The following is a 20,181-nucleotide window of genomic DNA, read 5'->3' on the forward strand; positions in this document are numbered from 1 at the left end:
GTAGCTATAAATGTTTTTCAGTCACTTAACAAATTGCTATCCATAGCAGAAACAATACTCATGCACTGAAAAATAAAATGAAAATACTGAATATAATGCACATATATATACCTTGGTACATGTACTGTACATGTAGGGAGCCAAGGATGCGAAAGTTGTCCAGAATAAACGAGCGGCTGCGTCTCCAAGACTGCTGACAGTAAAAACAAAAAATGGCATATACACATGTAAACACTGAAATGAAGTGAGTGCTTTACCAAGCAGCATTGCATATGAGATATCAGCCAAAGTTTATAGTTTACTAACACGTATACAGTAACAAGGCAGCTGCAAGTGACCTGAAGGAAGTTAAGCAAGCTACCTTCCTGGCCGCATTTTGGCAGCTCGCTGCATTCGTTGCTCTGGGCCTCAAGCGAACTACTGTATATTGTGTCATAGTGTATACATATATATTTTTTATTTTTACCTACCCTGCCCTTTCTCCCTCTCGTTCACATCTTTGATTTCCTCTACCCCTTCCTCACTATCCCTTCAATTCCACCGCCCCTGTTCAGGTGCTTCAGATATCAGATACCGGGGCTGGCAAACATCTTTTCTTTCCTTTTGTATATGTAATAAAATAACCACTAAAACAACAAATGCTGGTAATGCTAATCATCTTAAATTAGAATCAGATAAGCAGATAAGCAGCAAGCTGACACAGTATAGTGCCTACGTTGTCGTGTTGCGCTGTCGCAAGCTCCTGATAGAAAAAAAAAATGTATTTGCGCAAAGCTTTGTTGGAAACAATTTAACTCCTTCCAAAGTCATTTTTGCTATACTGTTTATATATCCATACATGTTCTGATAAAACACACGAGTTTTGCACCGTCTTCAGATTGCTTTCCAAAGCTAGAAGGTGGCATCCATGCCACAGAGATATAAGTAATTGACAAATTGCACGCTAATTTCAAAAACAATTAAGTACCAGGTTGCTGTTTAGCTTAATGCACTGCTAAATGACACCTCTCGCATTGATTTCGCGGACAAAAATGGACACGACACCCACCTACCGCTGCACTCAGCGCACTATGTCAAAAAACAACAGCAATGACAATGGCTTACGTGAGAAGCGACGGCCGATGTCAGATCGTTGACGCAGACATCGCAAATTTGCTCGGCACCCATGAATCGAACGTCCGACTTTTGCAGTTGAATTGTTTAATGTTAAGGGTGCGTTGCACTACCTCCCCTGCAGCAAAACCACGGCAATAAACTGAGAGACTTTACAAACACTGCCCGAATGCGCCGACGACGGCGTCGTCCAGAGGTCCAGAGCTCGTTAATCCAAAAGCTCTGGACGCCGTCGGCGACGACGACTCCGAGGAAAGAGCCGAAAAGCCCGCCAGCCCGCCACGAATCTGGGGACAAATTCAGACTCAACTAGGCACATAATAGTCAGCATTTAGGTACTTTGTAAAAACATGGCGTTCAATGCGCTTGGGGAAATCTAGGGACAAAATTTTAGCCGAAAAAACCCTATTCATGGCGGGTTTTAGTCTCGCCCGGAGAAACGACCTGCCGGTCGCCACCGCCATAGAGTTCCTTACACTAACTAGAGGGAAAGCTGAGGGCGCTGCACTTCAGCCACCATGGGCGCGCTAAGAATCATGGGCCGGTGAGCTACTTGTTGCGGGACAGTCGGTTTTTCTCGGGTGCGCGGAGTGGCGTTACTGTGGTATCCCTCACGCACACACTGTCACACGGAGCTGTTTTTCGCATGGAGGAAGGAATTCCTGCATGGTTTTTCGGGACGTGCTGCTTGATAGAAAAGAGGAGGGTGGATCCGTGTTGGAAACACCTTAATTGTGGCATTGTGGTTAAAAGAAAGAAAGCGGACGCTAAGCGCATGTCCTCGATTTGTTTCTGAACGATTTGCATGCATCATGGTCGTATTTTACGCATGAATAAAGGCGTATATTTTTTATCATAGGTCTGGAGTAGCCGAAGGTTTTCTCGGCAAACGGGTGTTTGTACTACGCACGCTGTGGCCTGCAAGAGCGACAAAACGCGTCAGTTCGTCCAGGTTCGTCCAAGTGAAGCGATTTGACCTGTTTTACTCCCCATCGCAGCTGATAGCGGACGCGGCACCTACGCAAACCTTTGCTTGTTTTCGCTAGCACTTTGTTCATTTTTCAATATAGGCGCCGAGTAAGCACTCCAATTTGTAGTGTGACATATGCGCCAAAGGCCCATCTGTCTTAAAGGTGCCCTTCTGGATAGTTAAAACTTTACTTTCATCCAACTAGCCGCCCGCTTTTTTTTTCTATACATAATTGAAACTTGCGAACGCGAATTTGACATCAAGCCTGGCTGGGCTTACCTGCCGAATGACCAATTCACCGCTGCGTACTATTGCTCGATTCGATAAAATCCGAGCGCTTGCTTGAATTCGGCGACACCGATAAAATTCCTGTTGCGCATGAACAAGCTGAGGCAGCGCACGCAAAGTGGTGCTCGTCGTGCATTCAAACCCCAATTTTCCTAACTTCTTAATCGTGGTAACCTTGGTATTCGTATGCACATTTAGGCCTTTACCATCTCTTTTTCAATATTTTGCATGTTTCGCGCACTGTTACGTTTATTCCTATGCATAGCTGTTTTAATATTGCCTACAGTCGTTTGCTTCATCCTTGAATTTAGACGGCTTGTGGGCTATACGACCTCTAAGAATGCTTGATCAGGCACTGATTCCCGCTCTCTTTGGCCTACTGAGGCAAAGGCTGATGCCAATAAGGCTTTTGCCAATGCCCCAGCGTTTCCCAGGGGGAACCACGAGGAGGCGAGAGCGGCGGGGCACAGCTACGACCCCAGGGCTCGACTTCTCCTGCCCTTCCCCCCAAAAGTTTTTTGCTGTGACCTGAGTGGCCACTTCTAGGTGAGTGTCAAGGCAAAAACGTTAAAACACGGGCACGCTGTCATGCAGCAGAAACACTTCACACACTCACTTCACTTTGAACGAACACCACACACATTCCACTCTTGTAACTTTGCACTGTCGGTGCACAACCCGCAGATGTCACAAGCAGGGACCACTCCACAGCGTCTACTCGGAGCCCACATGAGTGGCTTCAGTGTTTACAGGGACCACTTCACAGCATCCACTATTGCGTACACACAAGTAGCTAAGCATAAATGCCAGTTGTCAGTTTTTACATCCATTCTCTTAGTACACAGTATGCACAAGTGTGTGGGCATAAATGCCAGTTGTCAGTTTTGCATCCACTCTCTCAGTATACACAAGTGCCTGGGCAGAAATGCCAGTTGTCAGTTTTAACATTCACTGTCTCAATCCACACAAGTGCCTTGGCAGAAATGCCAGTTGTCAGTTTTAACATTCATTCTCTCAGTCCACACAGATGAAGATCCACGCCAGAAGTGCCATTTGTCAGTTTTAGCATTCACTCTTTCAATCCACATGCGTGCCTGGGCAGAAATGCTAGCTGGCAGTTGTTCACTAAGCAAAAACGATGTGCTTAAAAAAGTGATTCCCTAACCTAAAAGCTGGTCCTTTAAGGATGAATGCTGCACACTGTAATAGTTAACGTGTTGAACGTAAATCGTTGAAGAAAATTTAAAAAAAAAGCACTTTTGCAGAAAGGGCATGGGCAAACTGTTCACTGGTGTGCAAAAAGCACACGTTTTGTGAACTGATGCCTGACATAAGCACCACGGTTTTTCTCGGTGACACGGCGGGCAATCTCTCGGAGCCGTAATCGAATGTACTTTTTTTGCACCACTCGTGTCAGGGTGATGACATGGTGTGGATCTTCAGTGTAGTGTGCACATTCCTCCAGTATGGCTTTGTGTTGCTGCACAAATTCTCTAAACGCTTTTAGTGTGAGTTCAGTCACATTATGCTTTTCAACAGCTGGTGTTTGCTGGAGCATTCTTTCAGCAGCATGCATTGCAGCGTGGACAAAGCGTGATGGCTCAATGAGGCCGCCCTGGTTCTTAATCAATGTTAACAGACTACTTATGCTGTCGGACACAAGGAGAGCAGCACATTCAGCGCAATGAAGGGTGCTGCTAATTGCCCTGACGACGTAGCCACCTATATACTCAACCACTTTGCTTTTGAATTCGCTTAGAGCAAAGTAGTCGTGGTCAAGCAGCAACTGTGGCAGTGTAGATGTTGGCAGTTGAAATCCATAGCAGCTGTCTTCCATGCAGGGCCTGATCTGCTGTCGCTGGCTCCTGGATAAGGAAATGCCTTCCAGCTCTGTGGAGACGTTGCAGTTCCTTGAAGCAACCACAGCTGCATGCACAATAGTGCTTCGGTAGGCATGCCGGAACTGGGCAGGCGACGGATTGTTGTTCCAGCCACCGCGCTGCCTGATGCAGCTGAAATACATCTCCAGGGGATCCTGTGTGAGCCTCCTCGTGCAAATGTACCTGCAAGCAACACGGTGGATGGTATGTGTGAGGAGCGCAGTGGTTTTGTGAATTTATTTATGAGCTCATGTGTCCCTTTTTGAACTCCCAATATTGTTCTGTTGGCTAATCTTTTTCTATCCTTTCAGCTTTCCTCTGTTGGGTACCAATGTGTACCTGTAATTGGTATCTGTCCCCTTCCTCTTTATTGCTTTCTCGGTATTTCTGTATGTGTGGGAGACAAGTTGTGACTGATGTTGGGCTGCTCCAGGGCTGCTTAGGGCTGCTCCCCTAACTTGAGAGCAGATAATATGAAACATTAACAAAAAATCAGTGTAGTTCTCATATCCACACATTGTCTTGTGCAGCACTCTCCTCTAGGGGTTGCCAGGTGATAACAGCGGCCTGTTACTATGAGCATTGTTTTCCAGCACACACTGTTCTGCAACAATGTGCCATTTGAAACAGCTTTCAGTGTGGTGTCCCTACACTCTCCTAGTAGTTTGAAAGTTGCAAGTAATTTGACTTCTACGCATGGGACCGCATATTGTGTAAAGGCGAACCCCCCCCCCGAATCATGATAAAAAAATGTGGCTTTCGGTAAAGTGTATGCATTGTGTGCATAGTCATGACAGTAACTGAACAGTGAAGGCATGGCACGGTATCCTTAAGCTCTTTATTTGGATTGCAGATACTGGTTCATTGCTTGCTTTCTGGATGCATGGTAGAAGGATTATTTTCAGGTGTAGGCAGATTAAAGGGAGCATAAAAAACATTCACTCATAGAGTGACTCAGTGAAGGTGGCAGAGGAACGGGTAGCTTTGCCTACAGCTTTTATGCTCCGCTGCCCACGTTCGTTAGGATCATTTGATGCCGCAATTTCAAGTGTTGCTGGGCACGTATGCTGTGCCACATGCCTGCTGCCATGGAGAGGAGGGGTAGTCCAGGGAGCCTCCATATGGACACCATTCTTAGGGTGTTGCAAAGGAAAGACACAGTATCTGTCACATTTCCTGGTGAACACCTGAACCACATTGTAACAGAAAGAAGAAGGGAGTTAAAGGAGGAAGAAAAAGAGCTGCCATAGTAGATGGCTCTGCAATGACATCAGACACCTACAGATCTTTACAACCTGCAGTGACATCACATCATCAGTAACCGCATTCGAACTAGGGAGCCTCCATAGGAACACTATTCTTAAGGTGGTGCCAATTCAAACATGAGTGGCATGAGTGGATGACAGGTTAGAGTGAAGTGGAAATCTTGGCGAGTTGGTACGGAATGATGTGGTCCCAGCGCACGTGAATGGGACAAAAGACAGTGGTTCCACACACATGCAACCTTTGTCTTTTGTCCCATATGTGTGCGCTGTGACCAAATGCACCAGATTTGGTGGGCCAGGCACATTACATAAGCAGTGGTTGTTAAATTTAGCTGGCTGCCGCTATTTTCTACAGCCCTTTGATATTGAAGCTCTTTCTTTTCTTCTTTCAATGCCTCCTTCATTCTTTTATGGCATGGTTCACGTGTCCACCGAGAAGTGTGACATGGACTGCACCTTTCCTTTCTTCTAGACCATTTTTAATTTTTGCTTATAAAAGAAACTGCAACAGTTTACTACAGTGGCTATGTTATTATTCATTGCAGCATTAAAGAAATCACTGAAATAAACAATTTGAAACCAGCCGTGTGTCTTATATCAACAATTCAACATCCGGTACAGCTGTGTTGAATCCCTCTAGTTCTTTTTCTGTAGCAACCAGATGTGTAATGAAGTTTAGGATATTGCCGTTATCAATGAAAGTATGAAAATTCTGTGGTAAAATAAATAGTTCTCATTTTTTTGTGTGACATCATTAAGTACAGAATAGAAGATTTGATCTACTATGGGAAAATTTCTGCCCACTGAGTATGCGCCGAGAAAAATGAGAAGTTGAATTTCTTGCATAAAAGAATGTCAAAAGTACTGGTGAGCACTGCACACATTAGATTGCCACCATTGCAGAGGCTAAGTAAACATTTATTGTGCTGTGCTGATTCTCCTATTATTGAGTTTGCTCTGTCTGTACAGCACTAACAGTATTAGGAATCACATTTAGCACTGTTTATCTCTGCTTGGTGCATGTGATAAAGCAAGAGGCAAAGATTGCAAGCATAGACATGTGCACCAGGAGCGGCTGCCCCCTAATCCTCTAAGGTGGTTGCCAGATCTGCTCTGTACGTTTATTATCTCGGACCTCTGTCATCATTTGGAGAGTTATTGGCCGTGCAAGTTTTTTGTCGATGCTTACAGCAGAGGACCCGTGATGTGTTTCAAGAACTGCTTACTTGCCACCCTTGCCTCTGGAAAGCCAAGGACTCAAGAAACTGTTTCAGGAAGCGTTTCGTTGCATCATTTTTAGTTCTGCATCATTATCATCAGCCGGGCTATACCCACTGCAGGGCGAACTCCTCTTCCATATTCCTCCAATTTACCCGGTGTACTACCATTAATGTCATCTATCTTCTGCATCCATGGCAAAAGGTGCTTTGTTTTTTATACATGTTTAAGTGCTTGTTGTATTCCATCACTATAAGATAAATGTCAAGAAGAAGAATCAAGAAGAAATGGGCATGGGCAGGACATGTAGTGTGAAGAGAGGATAACCAATGGTCGCTTAGGGTAACAAACAGGGTACCCAGAGAAGGAAAGCGCAGCAGGGGGCGGCAGAAAGGTAGGTGGACGGATGAGTTTAAGAAGTTAGGAGGCGTCAAGTGGATGCAGCTAGCGCAGGACTGGGTAAATTGGAGGAATATGGGAGAGGCCTTCGCCCTGCAGTGGGTATAGTCAGGCTGATGATGATGAAGATAAATGTTTTGTAACCAGTCTTCATCTTTGCGCTGCATTTTGGTTTCAACTAAGTGCGAGGGGCACTGTGTTGAAACTTGGCTCGCCCTAATGCTGAACCCTGCGCACCCCTATGGCTGCATACAATTGGCGGCATGAATTTAGATATATCATTACTTAAGTTATGCAAAAGCCTAAAAATGTTTTTACAACCAAAGCACGGCATCAGGTTTTGTGCCCTTTTACTGGATAGAGGAAGCGTATTTGAAGCAACACCGTCTCCAGCTTGATTTGCAGCTTTGGCGTGAAAAATTTTGCTAACTCTTATCTACTTTTATCTAACTTACCACAGCAGTGAAACGCATACCAGTACACTCATTTTGGCCATTACAGCACTCCTGTGTGTTTGGAGGCAAACCTTGCTGCATACTATATTTGCAGTGTGAAAAAGCATGTCGGTGTAACTATAACCTGCCTTGTTTCTTTATGTACTTGTACTCATTTGCTTGCAATTGTACTCATTTGCTTAAATAGAGCTCGAACTGAATACGGGATGGGTTCAAGAAATTAAGTTGAAATTGTTTATTATTTTGTATGAATGAAGGTCACTAATGAAGCATAAACCAACTAGACGAACAATATACTGCATAAAGGATTCTATAAGTGCTATGAAAAAGGTCAGGTTATGGCATTTAGCAGTAATCACTTTTTTTTAATGTTTCTTTTTGTGATTTGTCAGTGCATGTGAAGCGTTAACATTGAGTGTTGCCCTATTTCCCACTCCATGGTGAAGACTTTCGTCTCTGCTAAAGGGAAAAGGGCTGGTGTGCTTGTGTCTTAATTTGTCTTTTAGCCCTGCCGTCTCAATAGCTGTAGTTGGAATAATCAAGCAATATATACGCGCTGCTTGTTCACTGCCAGAATCACACACACAGTGTTGAGTATCCTAGTGTAGGCTATTTCTTGGTCTTTTCTATTAATTATTACGAGTATCACATCATAACACCAGTGTTAACAATCTAGTTGCTGACAATTATATGAAACACAAAAAATGAGCATGCCAAAATGCACAAAAACTCAATGTGCGCACATGACATTTTGCGTCATGAACTGAGTTAATGTTGTCAGTGAACTGTTTAGGGATATGCAGCATGTGACTGTAGCATAGATGCGCACTCACCTGCATAGTTCAGCATCAAAGAGTGTCTTTGCCAGCTGTGACACACTCTTCAGCGTGAATGCTAGTGCAATCACAGACATGCGCCTGCCGTCTTGAGCTACCGGTGTTCCATCTGGTAGCCGAAGGTCCATTAGTTGCTTCCCTGCAACCTCCATCACCTCTCCTTGATACTGGAGTGTTGACGGCCGCAGTGGTGCCTTGAACCCTTTGGCTGTTGGGTTGCAGGAGTTTAAGTGGTCAAATGTCCTGAAAGATAATGCTAAATGGTTAGCTTTCTGCATATTCTTGTACACCAGTGCAAGCTGAATGAATTATTCATGTTCGTAAAGCATAATATGATATATGAATTTTTATTTTCATATGCTATGATAGGCATCTCATTTTCTAAGAATTTATGTATAAGCAAGACCTAAGTTCTGCTTAAATATTTGCACATTACTGCCATTAACCTTATACAGGCATATTCTCAATGTCTCAGTGACACAAGGTTTGTGGAGTGCTGTCACCAGAGGTGCATCACCCAGAAACTGGTGCCTTTGTAGATGACGGCACCTGCGGCATCATGTCATAGGCATTCAGTCCTTGTGCAGGCGGCCCAAAAGAGGGTTTTCTGAAGTGAGCATAGTTGAGATATGTCTAGTTTCAGGCACATATCCTTTAATGATACCTGTGCAAATGTAAACTGTGCACATGCATGTATTTTATACATTGTTATATTACAAACATTACCCTTTACAGGCTTATACTATAGGCCCGAGCTCAATAGGATATTGCTTGTACATGTAAATAGGTCATTAAGAGATACCCCAAAGCTAGCCATAGGGGTTTTGAACAACAGAAAGCTATTTACAGGGTATCTGCCAGTTGCCTGGCTGTGTAAGCATTTTCGTCTGAACGTTTCGTCTGCACAATTTGTTAGCCAAAAAACAAGCGCTTACTATAAATAGACAAGGTGGGCTAAAGGCAAGGTGTTCACTATGTTGAGACATCGGAGCTGTAATAGCGCACTGTCATGCCAATAGTGCCTTGCCCACACAAATACAAATGAAGGACTTGTGCAGAGAACAGGCTTCATCTCTGACTGTAACTGGAGTTAGTTGCTGCTTACTACTTCTTAAGGTTGCCATTTAGTGTGAAATCATTACACCATAAAATTTTGTTGGTCGTTTTCTTATTTTACTGTGGCTTGTTTTTCCTTGAATTGCTATTTTTAGATCCTGATTATTTTCATTTCAGCCGCTTCCTTAATCATCACAATCTGTGGATACAGGCAGAGAAATTTAAACATGTTCAGCATTGCTAGACCTGTCCGAGTTGTGACCCTTGTAGCATTAAGAATTAGCCTTAAGGTAAATAAAACATTGTCTTATTGATTTATGTCTCCTTGTTTAAAGTGGGACAGTTAGAGGTTTTGCATACCTTATGTCCTGAAAATTGTTTTTGCGTTAACCTAACCATATGCCATTGTTTACAGTACCTTACAAAATACATGCAAAGCAACCTATCGTAGGTCTTACCGATCAACCATGGCAATAAACTTGGCTGTTCCACTGCAGTCTTCAAAGTCTGGGAGTTGCAGCCGTGAGGCAAACTCTAGGGCCTTGCTGACAGAGCTGCTGAATACCTGTGCGGCTAGCTTAACTTTCATCACCTATTAAAGGAAGAAAAAAGCAGGATATTAAACTTCTGCTGGCGACCTTACAGAGGTTACCTCACCTGTCGATAGTACTCAATGTGGGCTCTTGAAAGTTTGTTGGCTGCACGTAGCCCTTCCTTATCCTGCAGCTCATGGAGGCGCACAATGTGTTCCCACCGGACAGTCTGTGAAGTAAAGGGGCACAGGATTTTGGGTTAATTGCAAAGCCATCTTAACTGCCTTGGCATTTACAGTTTCTTGAACACTAAACAGCTTGTTTGCCTTTCTTTAGTTTCTGCAGTGTTAAAATGACATCCATGTCGTTTTACTTCTGCAGTATCCTAAGGTAATATTCACCGCAAAGCACAGTTGAAATCTTGACTAATCTTCTACCACCGTATAATTTTTCATTACTGAGTAAAGCATATCATGCTGCAGTGGCTCGGGGGTTTCAGTGCTTAATCACTGAGTTGGGCGGCCAGTGACTGACCCCAGTTATTGTGGTCATGTTTTGGTGGAGGTGAAATGCAAGACAGCCTTGTGCTGTGCATTGTTGGTGCATAATAAATAAATCTATCTGGTCGAAATTATCTGGAACTCTGCTACACTGGCTTCACTTTGGGACATTAAGCACCATAAAGCATGAGTTAAGCGGCAGAGTGAAGGATATCCTTGAACAGGGAGAGTTGAGTAGAAAAACATTGCATGAATGATTTCGTTAAAGGAGCACAGCAGTATAATTGCACTTGCCTTATGCTATTGCTTTCCGCATAGTTATGTTGAGGAGGTTACTTTCACTGCAGACCAGGTTATAAGCTAGATGGGAGCAAATTTTCAAATGCTAGTACATTTGCTGAAGGCCATCTTTTTTTCTGTAAACGTCTTGTCGTGGTAGCTCAGTGGTTAGGGTGCACGACTACCCAATGATGTGAGATTGACTCCTGGTGGTGGTGGCAGCTTTTCGATGGGGGCGAAAAGATAGGCGCCAGTGTGCGATTACAGTCTGTGCATGTTAAAGAACCCAGATGGTCAATATTTCTGGAGCCCCCTTATTTCATCTTTCATAGCTTCATTTGCTTTGGGATGTTAAACCCTATAAACCAACAAATCATTTTTAAACAAGATGCAATACTACTATCAACTACAACTTTTGGTCCAAATATAATTTTGTTACAGATGAATGCCTGTCGGCAAAACAGTTGTACCTATCTTCCCTTAGGCCGTTCATTATTATGAAAAGTGATTACAGTGAGCACAGCCTCTTTAATGGTTTGTTTTATATTATTTTCCATAATGTCACTCAAGATTTAAATTCAAGCAAAAGGAAATTTTTGCTTGACATAAAAGCAAAATGTTCGTCAGCTACATACTTTTATTTTAAACGCAGCCACTGTATTTATGCTATTTGCTTCGGTAGCCTAGTCATGCTATATGAACAAAGCTTTGGCACTAGCAAGGGCATTGTCTTTCAGACATACAAGCCTGATGTGAATGTTATTCCTTATAGCTTAGTCATTTACAGTCATTTAAACTTCTTTTCACTTCCCTTAGTCTTCACATTTGTAAGTGCAGCTGTGTTAGTGGCTTTAGCTTGTGTGGGAAACTATGAACAGCAGGCTATTTAATATATTTTATAGAGGCAGTGCATAAGCTGTTTTAACACAACACCATTAAAGGTCCCATTCTGCAGCAAATATTTCTAGCATTGCTGCTGCCAGCATTGCGAGCTGAAAAGTCATGGCCACAACTATGCGAGTTCGTAGGTGAAACAATGGGCCACCGATAGGGTTATGTGACATCACAAGACCACATGTTGGGAGGAGATGAAAATCTAACCCACCGCCCTTGGATTCCCAATCAAATGTGCTGTCCTTAGGCCACACAGGCACATCATATGGCTTTGTTGAATTGGTGCTTTATATTTTTGTCCCTTGGTCACCCGTACAGTATGGTAACTTACAACTATATGCTAATGAGTGTATGTGATATTATAGAGGCATAAATTACAGAATTAGTGATTGAGCGAGTAACAAAATGTGTGCATCCACAAGAGCAGCTGCAGACAAGAGTCATTAATGCTGTCGCAGCATACTCTTAAAGACGTAGCTTAAGTGCCCTTCAAATTTCTCTTTTTGTTGACAGCTGAATACACTTATCAGTTCTCATTGCTAAAATATAGTATTTCTTACCCCATAGAAGCTGCTGACTAGAACACCTTTGTCGCCAAGGAGATTCCTGAGCAGCTTTATGCCATGGCAGGCATCAAATAGCATGAAGATTTTTTGATGCTGATTTTCTGGGTGGGGAAAGAAGGTCTTCAGGTCTTTGTATGAATGCTCGTGAACCTGGCATCCAAGCAGCTTTGCCATTGACACATTCGCGCTGAGGCAGTCACATACGACGGCCACTACTGTCAGTCCACACTCAGTTATGCAGTGGATGGCATCAAGCAGCAAGTTCTTGACCACTTCCCCGGAGAGGCCAGCATTGAGAAAATAACCAAATGGCATCTTCCACGGTGCTGCTATGCCAACGACCATGAACACTAGTGCCTCTGTTGCTAGTGGTGCATCATTGACATCTTCATTTTCTGGCGAGTGCCCCAGGTCTACATAACCGATGAGACGGCCACTGGAAGCATCAAGCTCACATGCCTTCCTTATGCTCATCCCGTCAAGTAGTATAGAGCACAGTCGCTCCCGTGGTGAATCTTGCCCATGTTTGACCTTTAGATCATTGAGTACTTCAGCAGTGAAGCCTGGCCAGCCACTTACAACTTGTAGCCATTTCCTGATCGCCTGTGCACTAGGCATAGGAAACAGCCTGCCCAAGTATTCATAAGCCCGTGGCGAATAGTAGTAAAGTGTGGAAGAAAATTTTTTCATCTCGTCATTATACCTCCTGCGACAGGAATGCTCAGCAGCTGCATTTTCTCCCCATCCTTTTAGAATTTCTTGTGGGAGGTTCTGAAACTCTTCAAGCTTTTTTTCAGCTTCTTGGGAAATCAAATTTTTCGCCTTCATCTCCTCAATGACATTCAGTAATGTTCCACTTTTTTTCTCATATCTTGTTGTTTTTTCGTGCAGCACTTTCAATTTCTTTCGGGCAGACGTAAGACCTTCTTCCAGCAGCTTCACCCTGTCCTCGGTTATTTCGCGGCTGTATGTGTGGTCATGTTTTACTGCTGAGTTTTGGTGACTGGTTGATGGCTGTTGAACTGTTGGCAGGGAGATTGCAGCATATGGTATGTCTCCTGAGCCTGGTGGTGGTGTTGGTTGTTCCTGTAAAGCCGTGTCAGCACATCCACTGTGCTGTGGTACTTCCTGGGAGCAAAAGGCGTCCATGTTAAACTTACTTGTCTGCAATTGCCATACGTCTTTAAAATCTGTGGTGTAAGACCATTGCCACTTGTAATAAATCAGGCCAAGAGGTTGTCTCAAGTTGTAGTGTCACATTATCCCACACAACTTTATAGGTACCTGCTGAATGTGCTCAATGTTTTTAAATATTAATGGTAATATTAATGGTACCATCCTCCATGGCAACTACAGTAAGTTGCATCACTTCCTGATTAGTGCTGTGCCTGCACTGCATCATCTTGGCAAAGAAGATAAATTTCATTTTTTCTGTGCCGAGCCAAGAAACTGTATATTGACATTTGGCCTCTACAAGCTATTCTTTTTTAAGATACGTGCTTGTTAATTGTTGAAACCCCCCAAAAGTACATGCACGTGTGCATAACTACCTGTGTGCATCCAGTGTTGTGTTGAAACTGCGATGGCACTGCTCCTTCATGAAGCACACATTGTTGACGCCCTGCTCTAAAATCGCTTGCTAAGAAATGAGCCGAGCAAAGTGTTTGGTATCTGCTGGGCCTGAAGTCTGGTTGCCCCATCGCTTGCAGCCATTTCGAAAGTAAGTCGGAGTTGTCCAGTGGGAACCTGTGCATTGAACACATTTGCTACAGGTGAGAAACCGAAAAAAAAAAGTTTTTTTTTTTTGTATTTTAGAGTTAACTTGCTAGCTGCAATGAACAGGTGAGAAAATGAAAGAACGCTTTTTTGTTGTGAATTTTAAACTTCAGAACCTGCTACTGTCAAACTCTGCACATTTCTCGTGCCGACACTTGCCTTTTAGAAGCGCCAATTACTTCGACAAGCTACAGTTACCTTACCCGCAGTTGAAATTTTCCCACCCATTTCGAAGCCGGGCAGTCACCGCGCGCATTGCAGACGCGACTTCACGAATTCACGGAAATACCAACGTGATAAGCAGTGGTAAATATATACGCCAGGTACTTACTTGTGATAGGACAGGCTTCCGCTTCGTACTTTGTGGTTCTCTTTGCAGAGTCCGTACGCACAACGCCAAGACATGGTGAGAGCCGTCAAATAGCGCGCGCCGCGCGCTTATAGGTAGCGAGCAGACGAGCAGTAGCAGACTACAAACGTAGTGCGCAAAAGCCACAGTAGTGCAAACGCAACAGAAGACTGCGCCAATAAACAGTTTCGGTTTTCTAAAATGCCATCAAAATCTTCTTGAAGTAAATAAGCAACCGTATATATTTTCAAAAACTTTTTTCTTTTTATGGTATGCTCAACAGGTGCGAAATTTTGGTTTCCGCGCAGCTTAATACTCAGCCAATAGGAGAGCGAGCGATCGCTTATATTGGATAAATTTCGCACTGACATGCTGTTTCTCTCTCTTTTTGCAATTTATAGTCACAAAATTGAATGTTAGAACATTATTTACTGTAGAACAACTTTTATCTTTGCATTAGTTTTGGCCAAAAGTTGTAGTTCTGCACTCGGTAGCTCTCCGGCCCATGATGCTTTGAGCGCCCATGGTGGCTGAACCGGTCGTCTGGATACTCCATGTAAACTCCCATAGATGGCAGCCCAGCTTTCCCTCTAGGTAAGAGTAGGAAACTCTATGGCCACCGCGCGATCTTGGTAAGCTGCGCATGCGCGAGAAGAAAGAAGGTAGGCGAGGAGGATCTGTTTGTAATCCGGCGGATGTGACGTAATAAATTGCTTATTTTTGTTTTTTGCTTGCGTGTACGCTCGCACCCAGACGCTTTTTTATCGCCGCCTCCGCAGCCGCTTTTTTTTTTTTCCTTTTCAATTTTGGCGCGCAGTGGTACAAGCAAGCGGGAGGCTTGTTCGCGCCGTGTTTCAGATTGACCAGACTGAATGTATTCTGCAAAATAGACTGGGTGGCACCTATCCTTGCAAGTTTCTTCAGACTTTCGTAAGTACAGCGAAAATGCAGCGCAAAACACTTACGGTGGCATCCCGTACTTTCCTCGCCAACTTAGGAGAGCTCATGGCGCCGCTCTTCTCACGATACAGCTTGTCTGCATCGATGCGTTATTGCTAAGTGATCTCAATTCTTTTTGCGGCATCTTGCTGTGAGTCGGTGGCTTCAAGTAAAGCGTGGAGGATCTACGAAGCTCTTTTCCGTGCGGCAGGAGGCAGTCCCTTCAATATCCATGCTTCGATCGGTCGCCGGCGGCTCATTTTCGAGTGCGCCTCCGTTTTGCTCCCGAATAGCCCTGTCTTAGCAAGAGCAACCATTTCTATTTTTCGTTTCAGTGTGTGCCGAAATACTCTTGCTGCACAGCGATTTTGGGATCTTGGCTACGTCGCAGCTTCTGCTCTTGGGCTCTCCTGCACCATGAATGCCTTGTGCCTCATGAAAGGTGGGTACAAAATGTGTGCTGGCAAAAACAGGTTGCTCCACAAGAGCGCTACTATATGAAATAGAAGTTACCTTATTTATGAAGCTGGCACTGGGCATGCATTTCGGTCAGCACCGTCACAGCCAAAGCAGTAGAAAAGGGTGAGGGGGGTGGGGGTGCCAGTACATATCTGCCGGACTGTTCTGACCACTAGATGGGACTAACCCGGTCATACGACTACATTTTAGCTAAGCTACATTTTAGCTAAGCGTGATAATATTAATGACATTTTTGCATCAACTCCAGGTGAATTCAAATTCTGTTTCTAGTTATGACTGTATATTGTCTTGTGCACCATACAAGGTAATTGCTGTTGATGGGCACGGTAAAAAAAATGTTTTTCAATGTTCACCAGCAAATCTACTCAGTGACAGTGCTATTTCTGTGGCCATTGTATAGATCCTTTTTGTATTCCTGACTGGAGCTGGTGAAATCGCTTCTTTCAGCTGTAGCGCGTTAACAAAATAAATGCTGGTGCATATTTTCCAGTAGCTGTCAAATACAGTGAGAGGGCATTCAGGTGCACAAGGTGGGACTAGGCTGATTCAGTCTGTTCCATATAGAGATACTAGTGCCCACGTAGGCCTGTCATGGTAGAAAATAGAATTGTATAATTGCTCGAAGAGCTTTCCAGTAGCATGCTTTGACGGGCTAGCGGCACACCACTGCAGTGGGGTTTGGCTGTGCGAACAGGCCAAGGACGAAAGGAACGCACATGGAAATGCCAAGTTTGTTGTATCATTTCTTCATCTCCGTGTTTCTTTGGTTTACACTGCCAAATCATATTCACGCTTTCCTATATGTTATCTTGCAAACAGCAAATGCACTGCTGACACTAGGGGCAAATTTTATTTGCTCTTTTTGGTTGAGGCCAATTTATTTTACTGATAGAACATTAAATGTTTCCATGTGAGTGCCATGTGACAGCTACTAGCATTATACTTTCATTCTGTGTTGCAGCGGGATCATTCATGTCTTACCTTTCCCAGGAGCCGGCATTTATTGCATTGTTCCGATTTCCAGGCCCTTCCCTGTTTGGTGCGTGTGCTGAAACAGGAATACCTTGGAGGCGATTTGCAGCTTTTGTTCATCATCTTGATTCCGTCCCCACATAGGTAATAGCCACTGCGGTGGCACAGGATTAGGGTGCTCAATTGTTAAACCCAAGGACACAGGATGAAATCCTGGTTGCGGCAGTCCCTTTACAATGGAGGTGAAAAGCAATGCCGTGAACTGTGCGATGTTGACACACATTTAAAGTTAAAGACAAGGTTGTTGAAATTTCTGGAGGCCTTCACTAAAGCATGTATCTATGTCCCAATATGGAAACAGTCTGTCCGGGCAATGGACAGGGAGAAAATCCAATGAGGTCATTGAGAGCATATTTACCACGGTAGCAGGGGTGAATTTAGGTGCCTACCCTGTTGGGGGGGGGCACAGCTAGTATTATTGCAACATATCTGTAGTGCTTCCTGATATATATTTTTTTACATAGTGGCCATGCAGACCAGTTGGTGCAAACCTAACTTGCTGGACATGGACATGGGAAGCCAAGGACATGGGAACTCAATACAAAGAAGTACATGGGACAACACTGTTTGGTCTGAGACCCATTTCCAAAGCATTTCACCCCAAAAGAGCCAAGCATCAGGTCAGGGGAAGTCCTGTACCAGTTGGAAAACTGTTGAGTACCTGGCGGCACCTGGAATCAAACCTGGTACCTTCTGAATGCGCAGCATTTCTTTTTCTTGTGTTCCCGTGTCTTTGGCTGGTCCAATATGTTAGATTTAAGTTTAGTACAATACCCCAAGAAAACAAAAATGACAAAATATTTTTGGTCAGTACGTAATCTAATTGCCCACTGTTCTTTTAGTTTTCATGGCATTGTTTGTCTATAAAATATATATCCATGAAATTTGTTGCCGCTTAACTAAATTTGTGCAGAGCTAAACACAAAATTTCACCGATCCAGTTTTTGTGTGTGTGAGAGTGTGTTCAGGTAAAGACTATCAGTGTTACAGAAACATTGTTCTACATGCTAGTTTAACATATTTGACAATGGCTAAGTTTCAGAAATAAAAAGCACAGCTATGAGGTTCCTGAAAATTTTCAGACAGCTCGTCCCAGTGTATATTATTTTTTTTTAAGAACATTGGTGAGTATGCTGAGCACTGATGTCTTCTTGCAATGAAATTTTTTCTAGCTTGGTCAGTTCTTTCAAGAACAAACTTAGTATTATCCTTTAACCATAATCATCACGGAATGACACGGATCTGGTGTGTGAATCCACCCCAAGTGCTTTGTAAAAAAAAAAAAAAGACGAAAATGTACTGCATACACCAGCGCACCTGTGACCAAGGCCTTTCTGAATTCATGAACGATCATTAAGCTTTTTTAAGATCTTCCAAAGCCACGTTGAGCACCATTAGAACGAGAACCCAAGCAAGGGCTACTACCCCACCAAGACATGATGGCCTTGTGACAGAATCTGCCTCACATTCAGGAGGTACCAGTTTCGATCCTGGTGCTGGTGGGTACAAGATTTCTCCCGGCCTGATTCTGGGCTCTTCTGGGATAAGATGCTTGGGAAAGGTATTCTAGTTCACTTCAGGAAAAGGGTCATGAACCAAAATTCACGATTCGTTCCACCATTAGACAACCCTAAGTCCGCTTCGTGCAGCAGAAGCCCATATGCAGTTCCTTTTTCCTCCTTTCCTAAGCCATGAGCCCTGGTAAGCCAAGCACCAGGCTGGGCCATAGCTGGTACACATTTGAGAAAATTGGGAGTGGAAGTCGAACCCACCACATTGCTGTAATGTGGAATGATGCTGAGATAAGGAAATAGTGAGCCAGCACTATTACTAACCATTCAAGAAAGACTACTGATTACTTACACTGTGGTTCATTAAAAGGATGTACTCGGGGGTGCAAAAGCTCAAATAAGATTTGTAGCGATTTTTGGAGCAGAAAAATCTTCGTTTTAGAGCAATAAAATTTATATTTGGAGCAGCTCACAAGAAAAAAAAAATTAATTCAAATTTTGGAGCTGTTAAACATGGAAGAAACTTTGCTTTCGGCACAAAAGAATGAAGAGGTGTGAATATCGGACTGTATGAACGCGATCCAAAGGAAATCTAGCAAAGGCCACCTATCACCGATGCTGCGTGTATTTATTTTTGTAAATAAGCTTTTTGTACTGCTAGGCATGCTATCACACACACAAAAATGTGAATCATAAAATTGAAGAGGCTAAATAAAAAAAGCTAGAGAATATGCCTTTCTTTTTTTTTTTTTTTTTTTCATTTAGCACGGTTTGACAACCTTAATCATGGGACTTTATGTTGCTTGCAAGGCTCAAAAAACATTGTTTTACTCTCTGCGAAATCCACAGCTCGTGTCGTGCGAGGGCAGCTCCGAAAGAGCTTAATTTGAAGCAGTGACTGCGATCAGCCTGTGTCCAGAAGCGAGCGCAGTGCAAAGACAAAATTTTGATTAAAAAGCAAATACAGAAACAGACAAAAAGAAACGCCGACCAAAAGGCGAAATGGCAAATGCCGAAAGCAAGTTTTAAGCAAAGAAAACCGACGAGCGAGCACATCTTCGGCTTGTAAATTATACTTGTGGACTGGCGGTGGCTTTGACACAATATTTTGATTAAGGAGAGGTGGACGATTATTAGGTTATGTATTTCATGCACAATGCATACTTTATAGTACTTCAATGTTGCAGCATGCATAAATGTTAATTTTGGCAGTCTTGCGCTCCACTACGGCATTATGGAATTCAATAGCTAGGCTGCTGTGCGTTTCTCGACCTTCTGATGTTCGAAATAGATTTCACATGTTCCACCTCCAGTTGTATTAGCACGAACTTCGGCGGTGATGCAGGCATTGCGAAATCAGGGGGTAGACGAGTCGTACGTGAAAGTGCTGCAAGATATATTTAGTGGGTGCACAGCAATCATAGTTCTGCATAAAAAAGTAACAAAATTCCCATACAGAAAGGTGTTAGACAAGGAGACACGCTCTCCCCAGTACTATTCACAGCTTGCTTAGAGGAAGTATTCAGAGACTTGGAATGGGAGCAGTTAGGGATCAGGGTAGATGGAGAATACCTCAGTAATCTGCAATTTGCTGATGACATTGCCTTGCTAAGTAACTCGGGGGATGAACTGCAAATGATGATTGATGACTTAGACAGGAAAAGTAGAAAGGTAGGCTTAAAAATCAATATGCAGAAGACTAAGGTAATGTTCAACAGCCTCGGGAAGGAATAGCAGTTTATGTTAGGTAGCGAAGCACTGGAAGTAGTAGGCGAATATGTCTACATAGGACAGGTAGTAACCGCAGACCCGGACCATGGAAAGGAAATAACAAGAATAAGA

General features: G+C 43.5%; 3 long non-coding RNA genes across 3 annotated transcripts in view; 2 read left to right on the top strand and 1 right to left on the bottom strand.

Annotated features, from left to right (window-relative positions):
• The window catches only part of LOC146210123 (uncharacterized), a 374,427-nt gene that overhangs the window by 39,027 nt on the left and 315,219 nt on the right, over positions 1-20,181 (bottom strand). The gene's annotated exons all lie outside the window — the stretch shown is intronic.
• LOC146210125 (uncharacterized) lies at positions 1,580-8,531 on the top strand. Its single transcript, XR_014708301.1, has 3 exons — positions 1,580-2,917; positions 4,213-4,455; positions 6,548-8,531. It is a non-coding gene; the product is annotated as an uncharacterized LOC146210125 (long non-coding RNA).
• LOC146210126 (uncharacterized) lies at positions 15,172-18,681 on the top strand. Its single transcript, XR_014708302.1, has 3 exons — positions 15,172-15,307; positions 15,652-15,758; positions 16,821-18,681. It is a non-coding gene; the product is annotated as an uncharacterized LOC146210126 (long non-coding RNA).

This window comes from Amblyomma maculatum, chromosome 1 (assembly GCF_055883805.1).
Source record: "Amblyomma maculatum isolate TAMU_Amacu chromosome 1, ASM5588380v1, whole genome shotgun sequence".
NCBI classification, from domain to species: Eukaryota; Metazoa; Arthropoda; class Arachnida; order Ixodida; family Ixodidae; genus Amblyomma; species Amblyomma maculatum.